The sequence below is a fragment of the Nyctibius grandis genome, chromosome Z, assembly GCF_013368605.1.
Source record: "Nyctibius grandis isolate bNycGra1 chromosome Z, bNycGra1.pri, whole genome shotgun sequence".
Taxonomy (NCBI): Eukaryota; Metazoa; Chordata; class Aves; order Nyctibiiformes; family Nyctibiidae; genus Nyctibius; species Nyctibius grandis.
In genome coordinates, this window is record NC_090695.1 from 88,322,731 (window position 1) to 88,340,925 (window position 18,195).

At 40.3% G+C, this 18,195-nt stretch overlaps 1 long non-coding RNA gene across 1 annotated transcript; it reads right to left on the bottom strand.

The window, feature by feature from the left end:
• Positions 1 to 949: 949 nt before the first annotated feature.
• Positions 950 to 16,174, bottom strand: LOC137676833 (uncharacterized). Its single transcript, XR_011050144.1, has 3 exons — positions 15,863 to 16,174; positions 4,367 to 4,468; positions 950 to 1,433 (listed from the first exon to the last, which is right to left on the bottom strand). It is a non-coding gene; the product is annotated as an uncharacterized lncRNA (long non-coding RNA).
• Between the last annotated feature and the right edge of the window lie 2,021 nt (positions 16,175 to 18,195).

Consider the following 18,195-nt stretch of genomic DNA (forward strand, 5'->3'; position numbering starts at 1 on the left):
GATGGGAGAGACAGTAACCTGAGAAATGAGCATGTCTTGCTTGAAAAACAAGGATGGAAAGGAGCAAGTTTCTGAAGTTTACTCTGTGTGGTTATTATGTTCCTGCCTCCTGGTAGCTCTGGCCATCTCCTTTCTGCACTCTCCCTAAAGGCGGCAGAGTGAAGATACTTTACCTAAGGCCTAAATAGTTCTTGAAGTGCTCTGTGCCCAGTGATTCATTGTTGCTAGTGATACATGTTAAGAGCTATTTAAATGTTTCAGAGTGATTTCAAGAATTTATACCTAAAATCTTGGCTACTTGATATAAAATTTTGGTAAAATGGAAGAGTCTGATGCAAAGTTTGAAGTTAGCATTTTGGGGTCTTATTTTCTGTATAACCAACTCAGGAGATTTTTACATACCTTTCTAGTGGATGGGAGTTCAAAAAGTTTCTTACTCTTAAAAAGAAAAGAAATGCTCAAGTGTCTTAAAAGAATACAGTAGTTTCTAGAATCTTTTAACAAGACAGACATATAACGTTGCTTATGTGCTTACAACTGTTAGAATGTTTAGGACTGCCCGCATCTCTCAAACCAGAGCCGTTTTCCCCAGTATGCGTAAACATGCATTTTTGTAGTAGGTCATACCTTAAGCTCAAAATAATGACCCTTTGCTTTGTTTGACTGGTCACAGACTTTACTGTTTCTATTTTGGCTTCTCTCTGAGAAGAAATTTGAAAACGTTGGTTAACTTTTCTGTAATAAGGTCTTGTTTTTCAGGTATTAAGTTTTGAAGCTTTTGGAGAGAAGACTTGTAAGTCATACAAAGAACGAAAATAATAGCTAATTTCACACAAGAGTCCAAGAGAAAAGAAACGTTAGTATATAGCATTTTATATGTAATTTTGACCTTTATTCAGGATATCAATTACTTAACTGATACTATAAAAAACGTATGTGATCTGTAAGAATATCAAATTTAACTGTCCACAGCCACACTTGCATTTAAGTCATACTCTTTCTGCACCACGTGCATATTATCCTATGCAAACTCTGTTGCTGATGTGAGAAGGGTATAATTTAATTACAAAGTTCTTGGGAACAAGATGTGAGCAGCTTTGCTTTGCTGCTTCTCCATCGTGCAGTTCACTTGAATTTGCTTATCACAGTTTATCAGCTTCAAGGCTTTCCTGCGAAAGTGTTGTTTGCAACCACTGTCTGCTAGATAACTTGTAATTCTTACATAGCTGCCAAAATGCTTTGGAGGGAAATAGTCTTGCTTGGCTTGGCTAAATTCTGGTTAAAATAGGTCTTGAAAGCTTCTTTGTGAGTTTCTGAACAGATCTTCATATTAGATGTTTTGTGGGGGAAGTAAACTTGTCAAATTCTTGAAAACCACGGATCTCTTTGAACCACAGTCTTGGAGCTAAGCTTCCTCTGTTTTTTCTTTGAATCTGAAAAGAAAATCAGACCTGTTATGGGAAATCAGACCCAGCTTTTCTATAGCTGCATTTAGATTAGCTCACATTCAGTGCACAGTGTGTGTGTTATCCTGGCATCGGCAGGCTTCACCTTTGCTTTAGCTTAATAGGACTTTGGACAGGTCATCAGCCTGTCTGTTCCTTAGTTCACCCTTTTCAAATATACTTAAACAATTAGTGATGCACTTGTGAAGCTTAGGTCTTGTTTGTAAAGCACTTTGACTTGATGCGAAGCATTAATCTTTTTAACTCCTTGTTGTAAAGGAATGTTGTTAAAATTATCATTCCAGTCTTATTGCTTGCACCAGGTAATGTAGTACCTGGTGAGTACCTGTAACTTTGAAAGTCACCACAAAAAACCTTTTGTTTTTTCTTTTGCACGATAACTCTGACTTATCTGAACAACTTCCAAATGTTAAGAAAAGGAAGTCTCCTTCCTAGCTTCTAGGATTGTTTAATCTAAGTTTTGGTCATAATTTTGCAATGGTTCACTATTGTCCAGTCTGATTAGTTCATGGTAAGAGTTTTCATGTTTGAAAAGAAGCCTGGTTTCTTTTTAATTTAAAAAAGAAGAAAAGAAAAGTATTTATAGAATCTTTTCCATTCTTCTTGCTTCATACTAATGATAGTAAGGAAATTATTTATCCTCTAAGAAGTCAAACAGAATGTGAGTCAAGTCTTAAATTGTTGAAACTGTTTTAAGAGTCTTTTTGTATATAGGCTAAAAGAAGTATGAAACTTAAGAAAGAAAAATAAATTGATAAGAACAACAAGATACTGTGAAAAGTTTGCCTTGAATTCAGCCATATCAGTATGATGTACAGGCCATCTCTGCAAAAGCCTCAGGTATTAGTTGCACAATTATTTTGAAAAAAAAAAAAAAATTGCAAAAATGGCACAGTTTAAGACATTACACTACAAAACCAGAGACACTAGAAAGGAACATGTGAACACTTTTCATTTGCTTCAGTGGCAGTCAGATTTCTTAGCTGAAAAAGGGAATGTGTTTTGAAATAATATGGAAGGGTTGGTGTAGGTGAGTATCCCTCAGACATTCCCTTTTGCTGTCTGAGTTGGGACTGTGATGAACTTCCCTCTAATAGGGCAAAGGAGGAAAGTGTTAAGTGTTGGTAAGCATGAGGAAATTAACTGCTTGAGCTTGATCAGTAACTACTGAAAATATGGCATCCATGAGCATAAGAACCCATAGCAAAGGTGTCCTGGTGTCAGCTGGGACAGAGCTGATTTTCTTCTTAGTAGCTAGAACAGCGTTGTGTTTTGGATTCAGTATGGGATTTGGTATGAGAAGAATGTTGATAATATACTGATGTGTTTAGCTGTTGCTAAGAAATCAAGGACTCTTCAACTTCCCATTCTTTGCTAGTGTGCAGGTGCACAAGAAGCTGGGAGGGAGCACAGCCAGAGCAATGGACCCAAACTGGCCAATGGAATATTCCATATCATGCAACGTCGTGCTCAGTATATAGATGAGGGTTGGACGGGGAAGGACTGACTCTCTTCCGGGATTGCAGTTTCGGGGTTTCTCTCCTCCGGGATCACTAGCCAGGGATGGGCTGGGCATTGGTCAGCGGGTGGTGATCAGTTGCACTGTGCATCACTTGTTTGTATATTCTATTATTATTATTACTATTTTATTTCAATTATTAAATTGTTTTCATCTCAACCCATGAGTCTCCTTACCTTTACCTTTCTGATTCTTTCCCCCACTCCGTGGGGAGCAGGGGAGATTGAGTAAGCGGCTGCGTGGTATTTAGTGGGCTGGTGGGTTAAAACCACGACAAAAGGTCAAATATAATATGTAACTGTTCATCAGAATAACTCTGAGCAATTCCACTTGATCAGGCTGATGCACAGAGTATCTGTCAAAGACCATGGAAAGCTTGGTTTCTGTACAGTTTTTCATGTGGAGCCTTGTCTTTTAGAAAAAGATTTCTCAGTAAGCAGCTGAGAACAACTAGAATGGGAATAGAAAGTCTGTATACAGTAATAAATAGATATTTCCTTATAAAGCTTTTTTAGATATTCCAAAATTAAGAACTAGAAGTGGCCAGCAGTCCAGGGCCTATAAGGCAGTATTAGCAGTGAGACTTAACCAAGACTTACTCATTATGTATTCCTTAGAACAGTAATTTAAACGTTATCCTGAGTGAATGAAGTGAATGTATCTGAGGGAAATTACTCTGTTGTTTTTTTCAGTATTTTCAAGAAAACATGCAGAAGCCACCATAGCCTGGTGTTAGAATGTTACCCATCTGTTGGCAGGATTTCCTCAGCTCCCTGGTTGATAATGTACCGTTCACTCAGGAAGCTGAAATTTCTGGGTGGTCCCATGACTAACCTTATTAATGTGAAACACTTAATGTATTCTTTCTTAATTCCTTACTGACTGAGCTGGATGACTAGAAGCTGATTCAAGAATTTCTCATTCTCTACTGCTGTATTGCACAGATGTCCCCGATCACACTGTAACTGAAATTGTGTTGTACTAGGTGCTATACAGACATGAATTAAGAGTCAAACCCTGTTACAAAGAGTTTGCAGTCTGCAGTGATGACTTGCATGTAGGGTAGGGTGTGTGACTTGAGTGTCAGGTAGGGGCATCGTAATTAAAGATGAGGAAAGCATATCACAGGCTGATTGCTCAAAATTGTACATAAAGTCTGTGGATGACTCAAGAACTGAACCCAAAGCAACTGCCTTTACTGATGACTGCTTTTTATTTCGTGTGGTAAGAGAGATTATATGTAATATCTGATGTTAAAATACATCTTCTAGACAAGATTTTTTTCTAATATGTATGAGGAAACTTTTTGATGAATGCTATTCCTTAGAATAGCATGTCGTGATGAGTAAATAGATGTTTTAAGAAAAGTAATAGGACAAACCCAGAATGATTGTTCAGCCAGTCTGGATGAGGATCATCTGGAATATTGCCTCAGCTGCCAACAAGAGTTGATTGAAGAGCAGTTTCCCATCTCCTCTGTAATCTGAAGAGTTCAGAAAAATATTAATATTGACATAAAGTGATGATCTCTTATCAGTCCAACTACACTTCTGCAGAGCATCATGGGAACAGTAGCTGAGAAGTCTTCATATGTTTATGTCTCTTCTTTGCTGTGCAGACTATGTATTTCATGTCATGCAGTGTGTTACATGCAGGGAACAGTGCTGTGCCTAAAGGTAAGTTTCAAACATGACTCATGGTTTCGTTACCTATGAAGTATCTAAACCAACAAATTTTAGGGATGCTAAGCAAACAAAGTCTACGATTTCAAGCTTTTTGATGGAGAAAATGGAAATGGAGAAATGGATATTTCAGGGGTTTAATGATACAGTATTTCGTTCAAAGTGTATTAAGGAACCTTCATGCAAGCCTTCCTTAGCCAAAATTACTCTACTGGAAATCTTGCAAGAAGTTAGCTCTTCTGTCCAGCCAGACCAGAGGCACAAGGTGTCTTTCAGAGTTCAGTAGGATACACTTTTCATCTGAAGAGAGCCATGTCGATGGGAAAAGGCAGGCAGACATACAGACAGATTTAGTTCTGGGTAGGGACATGTCAGTGTTAGTTCTTGTTATTCTGTTTTACACATGAAGCTGTCATGTTTCTGAATTGCTTCTATATTAAGGAAACAATAGGAAAGAAATTCACAGTATTTCTCAACTCTGAGAATTAAAGTATAGTTAGTTCCACAAATGGGCAATTTTCAGACATTGCAGTACAAACCGCAAAATACACTGCCTTTGTCAGTGTTTGAGATACAGCTCAGGCTTGAGTTCTAGGTCAGTTATTAGTTTACTGTTGTGATTTTTTGTTTTGTTGGTTGGTTTTGTTTCAGCGTAAGAAAGAAAAATGAAAAATCTAATCCACCCCCCTGAAACCAGAAAGCTGGGACATACTTCCACAAGCTCTGAGCTGGGCCTTTGTAAAGATACACTTGTGTGCTTGCACTGGGATTTAGATCTGCAGCAGTATCTGGTGTCAATCCACCCAGAGAAGTAAGCTTGTACCTCTTCACTCAGACACTCCTTTGACTGTGAGAGAAAGCCAGCCTTTCAGGTGCATTTGGCTCACAGTGTGGAGGGTTCATTTTGGAGCAATTCCAAATCTATCTGCACACTAACATGTTCCTGTAAAATTTTTGTTTTATTTTTAGGTGGTAGGTTGAATAATCACTTCTGTATCGTAAACCAAGAGGATCTCTAGCAACTCTAACCTGTCTGGCAAGAAGGAGCAGCTGCACCTCGTTTCGTTAGCTTTCCTCTTCCATTCCAGCAGACCTGGGAGGATGGATCCTCAGCTCAATGTGCAATGTGAAATCCTGTTTTTTGTATTAAAGCAGGCAGTGAAGAAACAGAATAAAGGCGGAATCTGTAATTCCACCTGCTTCAGTCAAGATAGAAAAACAAAACCTGTATGTACAAGGCATAAAATTAAGTACGTGGTCCTTAATGAACTTTGCAGTCTTGGAGCAAACAAAGCAACTTGTTGCTCTGTGCTACTTCCAGAGTCAGTCTGGAACATGTAGTAGTGGGAAGGTGGTTGGGAGCTGTACACTCTGAACAGTGTGCAGTGGAGATGGTTTGTAAAATGAGAGGGGATTATTTCCCTATGCAAGAGTATCATAGTGCTGAGCAGCACTGCAGCAAGGCAGAGGCACCCTGAGTTGTACTATCTAGCATGCCAGGAAACTCCTGGCCTTTACTGCTACCTCTTAGGCTTTGAATCTGCAGAGTATCCTAGCTCTGTGGCTAACAGATATGCTTGTGTATAGCCCCACTGATTAAAGGACCTAAGTGTGTAAGTATTTTGCTGTCTCTTTCATTCACAGGACCTAAGCATGTAAAAAGTATTTTGCTATCTCTTTCATTCACTGAGGATTTGTTGCCTGTCACAGAGGAGCATGTTTGGAGTGGTCTAGCTGTACTGAAACCGCAGAACCACATTTCAGCTTCCACAGTATGGTCACTGGCCTCTAATGTAAGATCAGGTGTAAGATTTATGTGGGGACATTAATTTCAACATTTTTATTAATAGAGGATATTTGTGTTTATATTAGTGCATTAACTTCAATAACACTTTTTTTTGCCTTGGGGTAGTGTATCATTTGCTACACAAGATTACAGCTTGCAGTAAAATCTGCGTAGCTTCTTAAAGTAAAAATACTGGGGTTTTTTAAGAAGTAGATTAATAAGGATGATCATAAGTACATGTACATACATAAGTACATACAGACTCAGGAACGTTCTCTTTGTATCTCTGACTTCATGTAAGTCAACAAGAGCTAAAGTAGAAACCCAAGTGGGGAACTAGAGCATTACCTGCTTCAGGCGTTTGGTACAGAACAACGCTGGCTTAAGTGGAATGGTTCTAATTCTTACTGTAGAAGGGAGACCTGCTGGACCAATCAATGAGCCTGTTCTGCCTGGACAGATACTCTGGAGTCTGTTTGGTTTCCCTTCTTTCTTTTCCAGCTCCTCTAGGATGTGGTTAATTCTACAATATTGCAGTGCGGCTACAGGGGCAATTATTGTTTGTGTGAAACTGGAGAGAAATGGGTGGTTAAGTCTGCTTCAGATGTAATTAAGTCTGAAATGTCTCAGTGGTCACATTAGAAGCACTAATTTTAAGCTCTCTTATTGGTTTAGGCCATAGCCATTTGTTACATAAAAAGGCAAAGTGCTTTTTTTGTCCTTCAAATGATTTTCTGTGGGAATATAAAAAAAAAAGAAAAAGTGTTCTTCAAAGCATCAAGACAGTAATACCCACTACAGACTCCTTGTCCTGCCAAAATAAATTAGTTAAGAAACCTCAAACCACTTTTTGAATGGAAAAAGTATCTAACCATCCTTTTTTGTCCATCAGTGAAACAAACCATGCCTGCAAGTTTATCCTATGGCTGACTGTTTCAGTATTTGTGTTCCAGAGATGGACTTTTAATGTCAAGCTAATCATGCAGAAGCTTGAATTTAAATTATACTCAGGAGTGTGTTGTTTCAATATATTTTTCCTTGCAGAAAATGGTTTAAGAAGTCATTTGCTCCTGCCTTTACCTTGCAAATTTCCATGTCCTTGTATATATTGATGCAACTCTTTTTGAGTTGTGTATGTTGCAGCCAGTTTTTATTAAATGAGATGGATTTGCAAGTACAAAACCGTAAAATATACTAGATGGGGGGGGGGGGGGGGGGGGGGGGGGGGGGGGGGGGGGGGGGGGGGGGGGGGGGGGGGGGGGGGGGGGGGGCGGGGGGAAGTGGAAGTGGCTCATGTGGAATTGTTGGTAGGAGTATTTTTGTCATGCTTGATCCATCAGTGAGAACAAATGAAACACCAGACACAAATTTAGCTTAAATAAATGGAACTGTGTCCAGAACAAAAATATCTGAATTTCTGTATTTTGAAGTAGCCAGCGGGGAGAAGTCAGTTTTATGCATTCCCTGCCATTGACCTTTGGACACAGTGCTTATGTCATGGAAGTTTGCTGGTTCCCATCACAAAACATATTTTTGGGGCTGTTTCAGCAAAGTGCAGAATGTGTATAAAGACATTTAAAACTGACCCACTGCACTGAACAATTGCTGTGAAGGAATGGCCTTGCACCTGCTGCTCCATTGCAAACAAGAATAGGTGTGGGTGGTCAATGTCCTTGCTTTTCTTGAGGAACCTGGGAATATTTCTGGAAATGTTTAAGAATCCTTCAGTTTGGAAACATTTCTTGTCAGAGTGCAGGAAACATACCAGTGAATAGGCTATTGCTGAGAAATAGAAACTGAGCTCCTCCTTCGGTGGTGGGCACAGCAGCTGAACCAGGAGAATGAAAAGTGAAACTATCATTGTCACTTCAGGGATTTCAACAAAGTCAGTGATAAACAGCAATTTGAAGTTTTACCTGAGTTTGAACTCAGAGCTGGCTCAACTCCTACAAATTGTTATTCTGCTCATTCATGCTCTAGCTTTCTGCTGATGCAGCTACAGCAGCTGATAACTCAAAACACAGGAGTCAACAGGTGCTGAAAAGCCTGTCTGCAGACTGTGCTGTAGCATGCCCACCACTGAAATAGGTATGTCATTTCAAAGTGATTTCAGTTCGAAGTTGCTTTTTTGTTAAACCACCTGTGAAAATGTATTAAAACATATATTTAATCTTTTTTATTGTGCTGTTTGAATTCCCAACAAACTAGATAGAGACCTTTTATATTAGCTAGCTTTGAGCCTGGATGGGTTACGCTGATGCTAACTTTGACTGATGCTACTAAATGGCCTCATTTCCCCTTCCTTGCAGCCTTCACAGAAGTTACTTTCACCTTTATATGACACTATATGCTGATGTGGTGATACCAAAATGTTCACTCGACACAGGTTATGGAAGCATGCCCTAAGTAGCATAAACAGAATTGAGCTGATAATGTTCCATCTAATAGAAAGCCGTACAAAGGTGTCTGTAATACCCAGTTCTGTAATCTTACAAATACCTTAGAGATATTAATTACTCAGTCTCCAGGTGGTGGTGGCTTCTGTTCCCCTTCTCCCCCCTGGCAGAACTGAACAAACCACTGAATATATTTCTAAGAAGACAGCACTACCAAAAGAATGAGTGAGATGGCAAGTAAAATTAATTATAAGTAACTGCAAAGGTGTAAGGGGCATAATCAGTAACAGCAAAAGCCAGGAACTGACTGTGTCTAGAAAGCCAGCCCTGGGGTTTATTAATTTCCAGAGCATTCCGCATACCTGTGCCGTTGCTTCTCCTGTAGTTCCCTGCTGTTCCCTTGCAGAGTTCCTCAAAGCCTCTGACAAGTCTGAGTGACAGGACGGGGTGTGGGGTTTTTTGCTTTGTTTTCCCCCCACCGTGTCTCCACAGTGTTAACTTCCTGAATTTTGTGCAATAGAAGCAAAGACTTAATAGAAGAAAGTTTAAGAAATGAGTGATTTTTTTTATTAGGAACTAGACTATTTGATTTCAAGGAAAATTATTATTTGGTTTTTTTCTGGAAATTTTCCTACAAATGCTTGCCATCAGATTACTGAATGAGCATCCACTCAGCTGATAAGTCATGTTAAAGACAAGTCATTAGTGTAGCCTCCAGAAGCTGAGAGAAGGGCATTTTTAGCTGTTGAGAGAGCTTAGATGACAAAGGTCTGAGGAATCTAGGAGCCAGATATACTAACATTCATACAGTATCTTCCCCTTTCCACCAGCACAAGTGAAACAGCAAAGCAAAGGAAGCCAACTAAAGTCTGAAGTCAGAAGAACAGCTGTTGAAGCTTTTTGGAAAACAACCCTTTGATACTGCTGACATCCTTGAGTTGCTTTCTAAAGCTTTCTTGCTGATCACCATCTGAATTTGAGCTGTTTGGTCTTCTGCTCTTTCAGTCCAACCCTTTTTTTTAGCCAATGTACTTTGACATGGTTTCCCAGAAAGGATTTAATCCTAAAACCAAAACGTACTTGGAGCATGTGGGCATCATCACATTGGTATAGATCTGCTTGTCTTTTGTCCCTTCCCCAGCCTGGGTCTGTTCTGCCCGATTAGATGGGACACTACTCGTACAGCACCTAGCAGTGACCCATGTTGTTTTTTGGGTCTCAAACCTTCTCTAAGAAACAGTGCTCTGAGTGATCAAGTGGGAGGGGGTAGGATGGAGTGGAGGAGAAGACTGAAACTTTCATTTCTCTCTGTTTGCTTGCAGGTTTGTGGGTGTGAATTGATGATGGTGTGGAACAGTAATGCAGGAAAGGGAGAGGACAGCGAGGGAACTGTGGACTTCAGGGCAAACAAGAGGAAGCAGAACAGTAGGAGAAAAAGGACGATGTCTTATTTAGATACAGCAGCTAGAATATGCAGATTAGCATTGGAAGCATCCTCCTCTACGTTCAGTGTGCCCAGAAAAGGGAGAAACAGGTATTTATGCCAAACACAGCCTCCTCTTTGAGCCAAACTCACTCAGATTGATTGATATTTTGTCTTCTAGTCACTGAAGATAGGTCACAGCATTCTTGGGGGAGTAATGTGCATTGGATGTTCAACTTTCAGCGTGGAAGGGGAAGCCTTAGTAGCACTGGGAATAGCTAAACATATGAAATTCTAGGAGTAGAATTCATTCAGCTTCTCATGCAGGGAATGTTCATTTATGCTGTTTGCTCAGGCAGGCACCTCCTGAGGGCACAGTTTCAGCTGACCCATGTAACCAATCACATGCCATTCTCTGACAGCACTTGCTCTTTATCAGCCCATTAAGCATGGGCTTTCAGCCAGTGAAAACATAAGATATTTGGCAAAGCATTTATAATTTGTGTTGTAGCAGAATAATGGAATCTGAGGTCTCAGAAACCATCAAGTGTGTCCATTTCCAGCTGATAATCCCATGGAGACAACAAAAGGGAAGGTGAAGAATACCAAATTGAAGGAGGCAGTATGCAGTGTTTGGATTTACTGCAGAGTATTTTGCAGCAATCCGGACTCTTTCCAGAGTCTGATATTCAGTGCCTGATGACCTTGCAGAGAAGGATATTTTCTCCCCCTGCCTTGCTGGTGTTTTACAGGCATTACTGTGCCATCTTCCCTGTACCATTTGTTCCTGTCCTGTTCAGAAAGCATTTTGTGTTTTGACGAAAGGTGCACTTAGAGAACGCATTTCCATAATCTTGAAATCGTTTGATATTGAGGACATGGTCACATTGTTGGGAGGGAAGGCAGACAGAGGCTTGAAGTGTGCCTTCTCTAGGTGTGGCTGTGCAGGTTTCCACTCAGTCTCACCATTTATAAGGTGAGAATCTCCTTCATTTGCTTTGGCTGATGATCTAGGACCTTTCTGGACAGCCATCACCTGCTTTCTGCTCTCAGGCATGGGATATCAAGACGTGGCCACTTTCTGTCAACGGTGTTTTTGTTTCTTACTCTTGGCACGCATTTGACAAGCTTGATTTGGCATCTTCCATGTCTCGCAGCCTGTTTCCTAAGAACTGGCTTCCAAGCTTTTGACATTCTCTGGCTAGATGTCATCTTCCCATAGCAGAAATTCTTCTCTCCTCACATCACTGTCCATTTGGTATTGAGAGCTAGCCTATACAGCTCAGATGAAAAGCTTTTCTGCACTCATCTTGAAGAGTCTGAAGGCAGAGTGCTCCAGTGGTTCAGTCCATTAAGGCAATGCTACCCCTCTTGACCCAAGTGGGTTGTCAGTGTTTGAGATTTGGTTTATTTTATACTTTTTCTAGAAGGATGCAAAGAACTGAGGAAAGGACTTTGTGAACTTGTTTACTAGCAAAGAGGTTCAATATCTCCATTCTGTGAACAAAGAATCAAATGACAGCAGCATGATTCCATGTCAGCTTCAGCTGGTCTGCTGTGGGTCCTGGCAGCCCATTCTCCCAGGTGTCCACTGTACAGCCCTGCCTCTCCTCTCTTTTGCATTTATAATATTGTTCCTGTGACTGTGATCAGGGAGCTAATCTGCCTGAACTCTAACTGGAAGAAAAAAAAATCCAAAATAATTTTTCTTCTTAGTTTGCCAGACCTTTTTGTTATAGAGCCACATAAACTTTACTGCTGGCAGAAGAGAGAGATGGGGAGGGAGGGACGGGCACAGGACCACAGCATCTTGGCTGAGATTCACTTAAACTTCTGCGAAATCTTACTCAAAACTCTCAGCATGCCCCAGGCCCTGCATGCCAGGCACGTGCTTTCTCTGAGCTACAGTCTTTACTACTACTGCTGCTGCTTTCTGCTGCCTTCTTATCTCCCTAATGAAACCTATCATTCATTTTGTGACTACTGCATCAGTATCCAGTTTAAAGGAAGCCCTTCAGAGCTATGATTTAGTCCTTGTCAGGACTTGGTATGTGCACCAGTACTGTGGGCTGTAGCCTCCTTTTGTTTTTGTCTATCATACAAATATCTGCATACAAAGGGACAGGATTTACTTCTGTTCTTAGTCTGCAGTATTGAGTGAGAGGTGCAGAGCAGATCTGTGGGATTTGCACTGGCTAGGGATCAAAACTGTACTTGCAAGCAGTCCTTAATGACGTGACAGTATCCCTCCCATTTAAAACAAGGGCTCAGATCATACAAAACAGATTTCTTCTAAATGCCTAGAAGGGAGAAAAGGGAGGGGTGGGGGGAAGGAGAAAAGCAGAATGCCTTATTTTTGAGTCATTTTATCCAGCATCAGAGCCAGCAGAGTCTATACTCTTCTGCTTTTTGTTTTGATTCAGTTTATTGTTTGGAGCATGAGGGATGCTCTAGAGAGGGAAGAGTCTGGCTCGGCAGATGCAGGGTATGAGGTCCACGTGCTCAGTTCCAAGTGCAAAAAATTATCATTTCTTAAATGCTTATTTCTATACTAACACAACAGGCATGACTGGCCTGTGCAGTTATATTTAGGCTTTTCCCTCTGAAGTCCGGACAGTGTCTCCATCTGTGTGTTGCCCACAGAATCCAGGCCCAGTGCATTTGAAGCACGCTGAGGTACAGAGCACCCCCAGGCTGTGCTGCCACAGCAGCAGCAAATAAGTTGGAGGAAGTGCTTGAGGAGGTGTCTGGCAGGTCATACGAATATTTTGCAAAACTTCAAATGTAGGAGTGGCAGCATGGGCTGAGTACAACTGTATCAGAGTAACGCAGGTGCTATGATTACAGGCCAGGCTTTTACTGTTGTGCCCATAAACTGCACTTAGTGCTTTTTTTATTATAAATGAGGTGAAGCTCTTCTCTTTGGTGAGTATTTGGCCCAGTCCTAGATGTTAGAGTAACTTCCTACAGAGCAAGCCCAGTTGTGATTTGTAGTGCTGTTTTATTTTAAGGACTTGTGGGAGATTGGCATTAGTACACTCGATAGGAAGGCAGCATTGGACAAGAAAGAATTGCAGGGTTTTTTAGCAGGGTAATTTCAGTACGGGCCAGTGCTGTAGCCTGGATGTGATTACGCCAGCAGAAAACTAGGCTTATTCATTTCCTTGCCAAGCTTGTACTATACCACTGTAACCTTGATATAACCACCAAGGGGGGTGGCACTGCAGCTCTAGTGATAAACCTCCTTTTGTGCAGTCTGGGTGTTAACCATATCAATGTGTACTTGCAAGACTCTGACTTTGGTGCAGCTGAACTGATCTCAGCGTTGGAGACTTGTTCCTCCAAACTTTTGTCCCCTTCTCCCTCAGCACGAAGCAAGGCTGCTTCTATACAGAAGCTTTTCCCAAAACTGTGAGAAGAGTTATTTTTCTGCTGTTTTCTTGCTTACCTGCTGATTGATTTAAGGTGTTCCTTTGTGTCGCCACTGAACTGTCTTATAGCAGCTTTGGGGGTGGGAAGCCATGTGAGTTCTTTTGCAGCTGTTTTGTACATGTTTGGCTGTTGAAAACAGGTATGACAGTGTTCTAGTAAATGACTCAGTTTCTGTTCATCAGTTCTTGAGATGCTGCAGCTCAGTGGAGTCAGTTAACTTTTTACGAGACTGTAGGTTTCACTTTCAGGTTCTTGGATTTACTGCATTTCCCTGATGCAGTGAATGGTAGGGCGCTTGTTTAAATATAACTTTTTCTTCTCGAGTTTTGAAACAGAAGTAGTAATCTTAAATCTTTCTATTTAGTTTAAATAAATAAAAACTTGATTTCATTAAATAAAAAGATGGACCTCTTCTGATTTCAGCATGCACATTTTTTTTTTTTTAACAAAAGACATTTAGAAATATCTACTGCTGTGACATTTTGTAATTGGCTCACAATTTAAGCTAACTTTTGTAGCCTTTTATTTCCCAATAGGAAATTTCTGAGCAAAACTTGCTTTGTCCCAGGCCCGTCTCCTTGTCTTCCTCCTCACTGCTTATAGGTATAGCCTGATTAATTCTCCTTAAGGGAGTGGATGGAAATACTAATGTCTTCGTAGTTGTGGGAGAAAGCAGGGAGAGAAAACAGGGGCAGAAGCAGAGACAACTTCATTAAGAGAAAGCAGTAGATAAGCTTTGGGATAAATAATGAAGCAAAAATTATCAGGTAGGATAAGAGGTAAAGGCTTATTTTAATAGGGACAGCCTCGTTCTGGAAAATGATTGATAAAGAATGGATCACAGGAGCCCAAATGCTCCAGGGAAATAAATCCACTTGTGCCTAACTATAAACATTCTACCTCTGCTACACTGATGGCATTAGCCATAATTCAGAACTCTGTTATAATCCCACCCTTAGAATCAGATCCAAACCCATCACGCTGTCTGCAGAGCTGCTCAACTCAACGCACAGTATTTAAAATCTGTAGAAGTAAAGCCAAAAGTCACTTCTGGAGTTTAGAGCATCTTCAAGGCCCAACAATTGTTCAGCAGAATCACACATTCATGATCACAGTTTTGAATTTAGGAACCCATATTCTGCCATAATCTCACTTCATAAACCTATATTTCTTGCCCTACATGCTGTTTTTTTTAAAATGTCTTGTGAGAATAGAAATCTCATCCTGTGAAAGAAAAACATGAACATAAGTTGTGTAAGTCTTTCTGATTTATCAGGTGTAAGCTAGGAAAGAGAAAATATGCATAATATATGGTGAGAGGAAGAAAGATACTATTACTACCCATCTCCATGCTTCAGTTCTTCTCTGTTTTAATGTGCTTTGAAACAAGATGAAATAAATATCTGTATAACATGTAGTTGTGACTGAAAGACAGCAAGCAAGTAGCTAGAGAACTTAATTTTATACTGTAATGCACCACCAACAGCAAGCAGGAAAGGTAATTGTGAATTTCCTTTGTATTCAGGTTTTTTCCTGTCCCTAAATTCCCTGTGAATCCCTGGTAAAGAGAGGAACTACAAAATGAGGCAGTCTTTTAAAACTATACAATGCTTCTGGCAGTGATGCGTCGGTATTTATGTATGAATTATTTTACCAGAAGTACAGATGGGGAAGGGAGGGATACATGCTATATTATTCACTCACAGAAAAGAAAAATCAATCCATTCTCATAAATAATATACAAAATTCTCATCAAGATCTAAATTCAATACACTTAAGATGTCACCAGAGGTCTAGGCCTGACTGGCCAAAGAGATGGCTGGGGAAAGGCTTTAATCAGTTCAACTGCTGGCAAAATCTGGGTGGACCTGATCACCCTTACTGTGCATCGCAGCCTCTGGAGATAGGACAGTTTATCTCTCTGGATAGCTGAACAATCAGTAAGTCTCTGCAATAAAACATTTGGGGAGGGCAGAGGATTGCTCCTACCTACTTACTCTAGGACATTAAGCAAAAGAGCTGGGTGGATGGACTTTAGCCTCCTACTGTTGTCATGCACATGTGCATGCACGCACACACACACACACACACACACACAGATGCATGCCAAAAAAGCCACCCAAACACACGCTCAGCACTCTCCACCATCTTCACCTACCTTTATTTAGCTTGCTCATAGGACAGGGAGCAGCACATCCTCTGGCTGGTTAAGAGCTAAGTAGATGCTGGCTGTTGCCTCTCAAATATGAGGTGGGCCATCCCAAACAAATCAAAGTTGAGCTGTTTGTTCTTTTTCCTCTGAGATTAGGTGGGTAGAGGAGTTTCCCCTCTCTTCAAAACTCTGCAGGTCTTGAAAAGGCTGGAGGCAGCTGATAACTCCGGTATTTCAAGCTTTGTAGCAAACTGGGTTGGAATTGACCAATCCGTTGAAGCCTTCATGGCAGGAATAGGAGGCAGAAGAGGCAGCACAACAACATGAACTTCATTTTCTCAGAAAATCAAGGCAAAAAAAACAATGCACTTTTTGGCAAAATTCTGTTATGTGTGTAAGCAGCTGCCTAATTTAAAGCAAGGGAGCAGTTCCACTGAAATTTCCTGGCTGTCCTACAGAACCACAATTCTGCCTACATGGTATTTCTCCTCCAGCTGTTTTTTCTATCCTAGGCACTCTTTCTAAAGTAAGTTAACACTTCCCCCCCCACCAAAAGAAAAAGGCAAACAAACCCTCCCTCATTGTTTTCTAGAACTGAGTATGTTGCAGGTGGTTTTAATACTAAGTGTCCTTTTGTGTAGAAATTGAAGCCTCTTCCTTATCTCCAGGCTGCCAGATCTGTGAATAATGGACTTTTTTTTCCCTGTACTAGAAACTGTTCTTAAAGCTATTCAAAGAGACCTTGGCAAATATTTCTCTGTCAGGCAGTAACTGAATAAAGTCCCAAGCTGCTTGATGCTGTCCCTCCCTTTTCCCCTGAATTTTTTGTATCCATTGCTTTTTGCCTATAAATAACACAGAGATAGCTAGAAAGGGAAACCTTTTTTGAGAGGTGATATCGTCATCTGGCAGCTACCCAGTAAGGCCCTATTGGCTGTAAGTCAGTGCTGAGCTTCCCTGAGAAAAAGAAAGTCTAATGTTGGTTTAAAAAAACAAACAACCCAGCAAACAACAACCAAAAAAAAAAACCCAACCAAAACCCAAAAGCACTGTCTTGTGTTTGCTGTTTAAAGGGAAAGGAACAGAGAATGTTTTATCTTCCTGTATAAGCAGGCATGGACAGACTTTAATGCTGCAGCTGAAAGCACTTCTCAATCCCTTTTATCACTGGAGATTATGCAGAGCTGTGGATGGTACTTAATGGCAGATAGGCGAGAGCCAAGCAAACTGGCAGCTGAAGCACGAAGAGCAGTTCTAGGTTTTTGCCTGTGCAGTGAGCTCCAAGTGCTAGGTGTAGAAACTTCTCAGTACTGCGTGCGTCTGCTTGAGTCTAAGCCTGCATCTGCCTTTACTCTGTACTTCAGCTGCAACACTGCAGTTAAAATTAGAAACCCAGCAGGCCAGAGAGTTTTGTGATATTTACCTATAGCTATAGGATATGTCTTTCATGCAATTGTAACTGTGCTCAAAAATAATACAGCAGAAAACTTGTGTGCCTATGTGCAGACCACAAAATGTAAATGAGTGTTGATTTAATGGTTGAAAATATAGCAGATCAACTTACTGCCACTAGGTATTTGTACTTGCCCGTGCCTAGGAACTGAAGTTGCACAATAATCTGTTCTGGCCAGCTAGGCATCCAAAAACCACTAACTACTTTTCCCACATCTTGTCCTGTTGTTTACTTAGTTGCATTAATGCTATTTTTCTAAAACAGCCTGATCTGGTTAGTATTACTTAATCACATATTAGGATCATAACAATAGCGTTTTTAAAGATTCTTGAATTCAAAAACTCATAATTAGAGTGAAATGGTCACAAGGACTTCCACCTTAAAATGTTAAAAGATGAAGCAGCAAAGTTAATTACTTCTTAGTCAGCTGGATTTTACTTTTTTCCCTGCTTCTCTGCCTAGATATAATGTAATGGTATTAGCGCTCAAACAGCCATAGTTTATATGTAAGTTAATATGTTTGACACCTTCTCTGGCCTCTCTTTATTACATATAAGCTTACCTTGGATTTTCAATTAGATATTACCATAGATATACTAAGATTTTTTGGTTTTTATTATTTTGAAAAATGTGGAAGGAGGAAATAGCACAAACCTATTCTCCATTTTAGACAGGATCCCAGACCGAAAATAACTTTGTTTTTGTAGTTTGGATGTAGCCAAGAGCTCATTGTAAACTTAGGTAACTGTTTCTGTGCTCCAGGAAAGAAAAGAAAATTGAAAAAAGAAACAAACTTGGAATGAAACACTAAACATGAAGTTGATGTTAGGCTGTAATTAGGTTTGGGCATAGTCAAATAGTAATCCTTATTTGAACTTGAACTCCT